Source organism: Herpailurus yagouaroundi, unplaced genomic scaffold (genome assembly GCF_014898765.1).
Source record: "Herpailurus yagouaroundi ecotype Mexico unplaced genomic scaffold, PumYag 139, whole genome shotgun sequence".
NCBI classification, from domain to species: Eukaryota; Metazoa; Chordata; class Mammalia; order Carnivora; family Felidae; genus Herpailurus; species Herpailurus yagouaroundi.
In genome coordinates, this window is record NW_024412394.1 from 74,173,778 (window position 1) to 74,180,020 (window position 6,243).

The 6,243-nt window shown below is 34.8% G+C and overlaps 1 long non-coding RNA gene across 1 annotated transcript; it reads left to right on the plus strand.

Annotated features, from left to right (window-relative positions):
* The first annotated feature begins 586 nt into the window (after positions 1–586).
* LOC121029954 (uncharacterized) lies at positions 587–3,673 on the plus strand. The gene is made up of 2 exons (XR_005790001.1): positions 587–730; positions 3,069–3,673. It is a non-coding gene; the product is annotated as an uncharacterized LOC121029954 (long non-coding RNA).
* The last annotated feature ends 2,570 nt before the right edge of the window (positions 3,674–6,243 follow it).

The following is a 6,243-nucleotide window of genomic DNA, read 5'->3' on the forward strand; positions in this document are numbered from 1 at the left end:
TTTGAAACAGCATATCCGATCTCAAAGCCTTAGGAGCTTCTTTACGTTCCAGGGGGAAAAAAAAAACCAAAAATGAAAAGTACATTCATTAAAACATTCTCTATTGCTATAACAATTTTAGAACTGTAAAGGATAAAAATAGAAAATACTAAGAAACTGCATGGTAAGGTGATTAAAGGTATGAACTCTGTGGCCAACTTCCCTGGCACCAAATCTTACCAGTTCTGATAGCTGGGCAACCTGGAGCTGTTCGATGACCAGCTTTGTGTCTTATTTTCCACATCTGTACGCTTGGAATTATGATAAGGTCTCCACCATTTTATTTTAGGAAAAGATGTTTAACCTCTTAGTATTTGTTACTTCATCTTTAAGATAGGGATAATAACAATACCTCTAGCAAAGTTAGATTGCTGTGAAGATTGAATAATTTAACACATTTAAGGCTTTTAATACGGTCAATGAGTTGCTACACATGTGACATTTAAGTAGTACTTGGCACATATTGAACACTCAATAAGGGTTAGTCGTTATTTTAAAATACTAAGGAGCTGAAAAGAGTTTTATCTGTTTTTACTTGTAGGTGACTAATTATGGACAACACAAAAATATTTATTAAAATTTAAAAACTGTTATTCTGCACGTTCTGCAACTAATATTAACATACTAGAAACTCTAGAAGATTTTGGAATTAGAGACGACAATGTTTTCATAGTTGCATATCCAAAATCTGGTAAGTTTGAGGAGGGGGCCACCTGTTAAATCTTCATTCTGGTTTGGTAATACACATGTACAACTGTCCCCTTTTCCAGACATTGACAGAAGCCCAACCTGCTTTTAGGATCAGAAAAGAAGATAAATCTAAAATCTCTATGATGCTGGGTTGTTTGGGATACATATATTCTCATTTCTTTTTTTTTTTTTTTTTTATTTAAAGACTAAAAATTTTTTTCAGTCTTTATTTTTGAGAGAGAGAGACACAGAGCACGAGCAGGGGAGGGGCAGAGAGAGAAGGAGACACAGAATCTGAAGCAAGCTCCAGGCTTTGAGCTGTCAGCACAGAGCCTAATGCAGGGCTCAAACCCACGAACTGTAAGATCATGACCTGAGCTGAAGTCGGAAGCTTAACCAGTTGAGCCACCCAGGTGCCCCACATATTTTGTCACTTCTGGATGGCACATACGGAGAAAGCAAATATTGAGCCAACAGCAGATTGGTAAATGCTGACCTGTTGGCTTGGTCTGAGAATGGAAGAAAACGGATTTTAAAAATCTTGTAGGATTTTTGTTAGCAGCATATCTCATGCAGAACTAATCCCTAGTATACTTTTCAATTACTCTAATTGCTTTGTATTTCTCTACAATAATGAAATAATTTGAAGCTAAAATAGTTTTAAAATCTTTTATTCCAAAAAAAGCTTATTTTTTAAGTTGGGCTTTTTTGAATATAGGATGATTGTTGTCCTTGAAGCAATGTTGTATAGAGTGGTTAATGTTGCTCAAAGATATGCTGGAGTCTAAAGTCAATACAAAAAAAGTAATTATTCCTGATTTTCATGAAAATGCTTCAGTTTCTCCTTTTTGCTATCTACTTTGAAATTCATGACCTTGTTTACTTTCTCTAAATGAGTAAGCACATGCCTCATCCCTGGATCCTTCCACTCTGCAAAACACACAACTGATGGTTTTTTTTTTTTTTTCCCTCCATTAGACATTGGTGCCATTTCAGTTTGCTTAATTATAGGTCAAGCCCTGCCATCCATAAGAGTTTTTCCCTTATATTTAATGCATCCCAAGTGTTTGGGACACCTCACACCAATCCTGAGTCCAGCCTGTTAGGTTCTTACTCATTTTCGAAGAGAGATTAGTGAGCCTTCCCAGGATCCACCATAAATTATATCAAATCTGTCATGCAGACAAATCAGTTGAGTAGTGACATTTGCAAGATTCTTGGTATCTCAGACCCTTTTTTAGAACATTGATGTTACATTCAGGAACATAGTTGCAAAATCCCTAAACCAAATACAAGCAAAACAAATTCAATGATGTTAAAAAAAATACACTGTGACCAAAATGGGTTTTTCTCAAGAGCCAAGATTGTTCTAAAAATGTATTAATGTAGTTCATTCACATTACTAGAGTACAGGAGAAAGCTTGAATTATCATCTCAATAAATGCAGAACATTCACTCAAAATATTTCAGCAGCATCCATTCACAATGGAAACTATTAGCAAACAGGGGCGAAAAGGGAACTTATTTAACTTGATAAACAGAATGCACCAAAAGCTCCACAAATGCACCACAAACATCATATGCAATAGTGAAAATTAAAATATTGCATTTAAAATCAGGAACAAGACAAAAATGTCTGCTGTCACTACTTTTCTTCAACATTGTACGGGAAGACCTGTATTGCTCAATAAGAAAAAAAAAGTGAAAGGGGACTTGGGTTCTTCATTTGTCTATATTTCTAGAAGATGAAGTTCTAAGAAAGGAGACTAAGGAAGCCACAGAGGGAGGGAGCCACAGAAAACTGAAAAAAGGGAATTTACACGAAATACAGAAAACAGAGGAGTGCCTGGGTGTCTGAGTCAGTTCAGCCTCCAACTTCGGCTCAGGTCATGGTCTCATGGCTCCTGGGTTCCAGCTCTGTGCTGACAGCTCAGAGCCTGGAGCCTACTTCCAATTCTATGTCTCTGTCTCTCTCTGCCCCTCCCCTGCTCATACTCTGTCTCTCTCAAAAAACAAATGAAGCTTAAAATTTTTTTTGAAAAAACAGAAAGAAAACAGAGAAGTAGCTGAAGGATTAATCTGATCACCACTATCATGGAATCAGAACAACCACAGTTCTTCAGAGTATGGAAAAGGAACTAAGAGCCCTTGCTTTTATCTTTATTAATTTTAATACAAAATACAGAAAACCCATAAAACTTGAACAAATTCCTTGGTGTATTAAGAGTGGTGAATAGAAATAAAAAGCACCAAATAATTTTTAGATGGATAGCGTTACTATTAACATTTATTTTTAAAAATCAATTCAGAGTTGAAAACAGGATTATTTATTTTTACAGGTTCCATCTGGACTCAGCAAATATTAAGCTTACTTTATTTTGAAGGGCATCGTAACAAAACTGAAATTGTGTCCACAATTGAGAGAGTCCCCTTCTTTGAATACAGAATGAAGCCAGACGACTTTGTCAAGAGACCATCCCTTTGCCTCTTCATTTCCCACATCCCATATTATTTAGCACCAAAAGGTCTCAAGAACAAAAAGGCAAAATATGTCACAGAAATAGTTAAGGACCTTTTGCACAAATACTTTCTTCAAATATTGTTTAAATATTTCTTCGAATGTTGTTGTCCAGCCCCACTCATTCATATCCTTTCAAATGTGATTATTATAAACTTTACGATCTTGTTTTGCACATTAAAAATATATGGAATTATAGGTATATACATAAATTGGATCACAACACACATTGTTTTCAGTGTAACTATATAATGTATAGCAAAATTTTTTTATGTCAGCACATAAAATTCTATTCGTTTTTAGTGGCCTAGTAGGATTTTATTTTATAGCTATATAATCCTGAATGTGTATTGATGGACAGGTAGGTTGCAGCAAATGTGTATTACATTGAAATAAACATTCTTAGAGATCTTTTTTTTTGCACTTCTTTGATCTGGAAAAATGTTTCCCTAAAAATGGAGTTTTCAGATTAAAGTGTTTCAATATTTTAAGTGATTACCAAATATTTAGATATTATCTACTTGCCTTCTATAATCTGTCAATTTATACTTCATCAAATAGTATGTAAGAATGATTTTTTCTTCACATGCTCACCAGTGATTGAAATTACCGATCTTTGGGTGGCGCAGTCGGTTAAGCGTCCGACTTCAGCCAGGTCACGATCTCGCGGTCCGTGAGTTCGAGCCCCGCGTCGGGCTCTGGGCTGATGGCTCAGAGCCTGGAGCCTGTTTCCAGTTCTGTGTCTCCCTCTCTCTCTGCCCCTCCCCGTTCATGTTCTGTCTCTCTCTGTCCCAAAACCAAAGAAAAAAAAAAATATATATATATATATATATATATATATATATATATAAAAGAAATTACCGATCTTTGCTAATGTGCTAGATTAAAAAAAAAAGACAAAAACAAAACCCCCCAAAACAAACAAACCAAAAAAACCCCTCATTCCTGTCTAATTTGCAGTCCTTTTGATTTTAATAAACTGAAACATCTTTTAAATATTTCTAGGCTTTGAAATAGTCTTTATATTCTCTACCTGTGGGAACAGAACACCACAATGACCGCAGGTGCATATATTCGCTCAGGCTCCAAGATCTTTGAGAAAACTCAAGATACTGAAGTTAAAAATTAATTACCTGAAAGGACTTGAGTGAATTACCTTGGGAAATGTGTTCTGTTCTTTAGTGGGCAGATAGGGATGTTTTGCTTAAAGGAAGCCAGCTGTATATAGCACAGTGCATTCACTCTCTTCTTTGTCTTTCCTTCTATCATAAAGATTCTTATCAAAACATATGTATCTGCAAGACTGATCTCGTACGCAAGATATGTACGATAGCTGAATCAGATGTACATTGTTGACATGTTTTGCTAAGTTTCGGTTGTTAACCATTGCTAATCTGTTTTTCCTGAAAACATACATAAGAAGACGCTCAATAAACCTCAGTACCTTGGGTTGTTGGCTCAGGGGTCCCCTGTGCCTCGCTATACTGTCGTCTCTTTCTCTCAGTTCCTTCGCCGCCCCAGGTCTATGGCCCAATCAGGTCGACATCTATCCATTTGTCTTTAGCTTGTCTTTTATTTACTGCTTTGTAGGAGCATTTTGGGGGGACAAATATTTTAGCAATTAATAGTTTACCTTTAAAAATTGTTAAATGCTTTTAATTTTGTGTTAACAATCTATCCATAGTTCCTTCATAGTTCTGGCTCTTGTGTCTTGCTTAAAAGAACACTTCCCCACCACAAAGATTATATATATACTCTCCAAGTTTTTCTAATTTTATGTTTTTATTTTTTACATTTCATTGTAAATTATATCTAATACTGAATGTGATTTGAAATATAACTATTGCATGGTATTCGCCAAGGGGTCAGCCAATTGACCCAACATAATTTGTTTAAGCATTTACTCTTTCCCTGCTGTTTTGAAGTCTACACTTTTATATACTAAGATTCCATAGTCTCTCTCTCTGATTCTGTGTTGTTTATTCCAAAAATTGATACATCTGTTTAATGTCACAGTTCTTCATTGTTTTAAATCTTGTAACTGATAAAGCAAATCCTACCAAGTTTACCATCCACCAAATGTGCTATGTTGTTCTTTGTATGCTTCTTATGCATTTTTTTCTCTGAATTAGCAGGGTTTTTTGTTTACTTTTTTATGGCTATCATGAACTGAAAGTTTTTCTTACTAGTGTCTTTTCTATTTGTTTATTGCTGTTATAAAGAAAGAGGCTTTGGTTTTGTCACTCTGTTGTATTTGGCTCCCTTAATCTCTCTAACTAGTTTTATGAATTTTCCCTTTATACTCTGAATATAATTCATTTAAAAATAATAATCCATTTTATTTTTATTTCCAATATTTACACTTTTTTTTCTATTTCAATAGTTAATATCTGCAGTACAAGCCAGAATAATAGAGGTGATAAGAAATCTTCTCTTGTCCTTAATGGTTTAGCATTTTTATTATCTTGTCTTGTTTTGTTTTGCCATTGATTTGGAGGGGGCATATAATGCCGAGAATTTTTTTTTAATTCTTAGTTTACTTGGGAGTTTTATCTTTGTTTTTGCTTCATGCAGAAAAGTTCTTTTCACATAAAATGCCTTTTTGGGGAAATTCTGAAGATTTCATGCTCCTCCATTTTAGTTTATAGTGAATTGAAATCCACCAATACTTTTTTTAATGTTTATTTATTTATTTTGTGAGAGAGAGAAAGCACGTGTGCAAGGAGAGAGGCAGAGAGAGAAGGGGAGAGTGAGAGAATTCTACCGTGAGTGGGAGAGAATCTTGACCATTGTGAGAGCATGACCTGAGCAGAAATCAAAAGTCAGATACTTAACTGACTGAGCCACCCAGGCACCCCAAAATCCACTAGTAATTTAATGACGTCTTATTTCTGGAATAAATCTTACTTGCTTATATTATAATACTTGTTTAAACATACTGCTAGAACAGTTTTGTTAATTTTTACTCAGGAATTTTTTATTTGTAATTATTTTTA